This window comes from Dasypus novemcinctus, chromosome 4 (genome assembly GCF_030445035.2).
Source record: "Dasypus novemcinctus isolate mDasNov1 chromosome 4, mDasNov1.1.hap2, whole genome shotgun sequence".
Classification (NCBI taxonomy): domain Eukaryota; kingdom Metazoa; phylum Chordata; class Mammalia; order Cingulata; family Dasypodidae; genus Dasypus; species Dasypus novemcinctus.
Window position 1 is genome coordinate 156,387,152 of NC_080676.1, and position 1,151 is coordinate 156,388,302.

Consider the following 1,151-nt stretch of genomic DNA (forward strand, 5'->3'; position numbering starts at 1 on the left):
ATGCTGAACGTATTCCAGTCATGTGCTTTTACCATTTTTTAATAGAAATCTCACAGTTCAGTTTTATTCAGAGCAAAGAAAAAAGAAACTTTTGATCATGCTAGAACAAACTCAGCCATAGATTAGGAATCTATACTCAAACTATACATGCAATGAGGACAATATTCAGCTAATACAATTGATTTGCTGCTGTATTTGTCTGTTTGTCTAATATTAACTGTTATACGCACGGCAGTTCAACTAGTATTTGAAACAATCCTTACAGTGTTACAATGTCAGGCACAGCTCTTCACTTCTCTTCACACCACTGGTTCTCTTTGTGCACCTGGACTTCCTACTCCTCAGTAAAATGGTTTTTGATATTGATGGTCTTGAGAATCTCCTCAGGAGTTTTCCCCTTGATTGTATTGGTAAATTCAAGCAAACTCTTGACGTCTAAGTAGTTTACAGCCAGAATGAGTTCAGAAAGTGTTCCCTGGTCAACTTTCAGGAATTCTTGATCCCAAACAGGGATACTGTCTCTTTGTTTTCCTTTGTTCTCATCTTCCTCAGGAGGAGGAGGGTCATCTTTGTGGGGGATGCACCCATGAATGACCTGTTTAATATCACTGCATTAACATTTGGTGGAGGAACTGGGTCATCTCCTTTATCATCCATTCCCAAATCTTCCAACATGGTCTTTATAGGTGCAGATTGTTTGGTAATTTCCACATCAACTTCAAATATCTCTCCATCAGAACTCTGCAACTCAGTTGAAGATATAGCGTTTGGTCCAAAGAGATGGTAGACGGGAGGCTGATGAGAGCGGGAAGGCATCAGTACTACAAGAAGGAAAAGGTGGAGAACAAGGCCACTCTGTTTTCCCATTTTGGTAATTGTTCACTTGTAAAAACAAAAATATGAAATTAACATTTTTCTCACACGGATACAGAAGTGGAAAATAAGGCTTTCATGAAGCATCTTGATGAAATATGAATTTAAAAATGCAAGAGAAAAACTCTACTGAAGAAAAACTGGCTCCCTCCAAGGAAGCCCTTTCAGTTCGTTTCAGCTCTAGAGTTGAAAGTTTGTTGTTGTTTATTTTTATTTAGTACAACTTCCACTTTAAAGCAGTATATGTGCTATTCTAACTTGGCATTTTGAGTAGAACA

General features: G+C 38.0%; 1 pseudogene; it reads right to left on the bottom strand.

Moving 5' to 3' along the window:
* Positions 1-289: 289 nt before the first annotated feature.
* LOC101420794 (S-phase kinase-associated protein 1 pseudogene) lies at positions 290-867 on the bottom strand (annotated as a pseudogene).
* Positions 868-1,151: the final 284 nt, after the last annotated feature.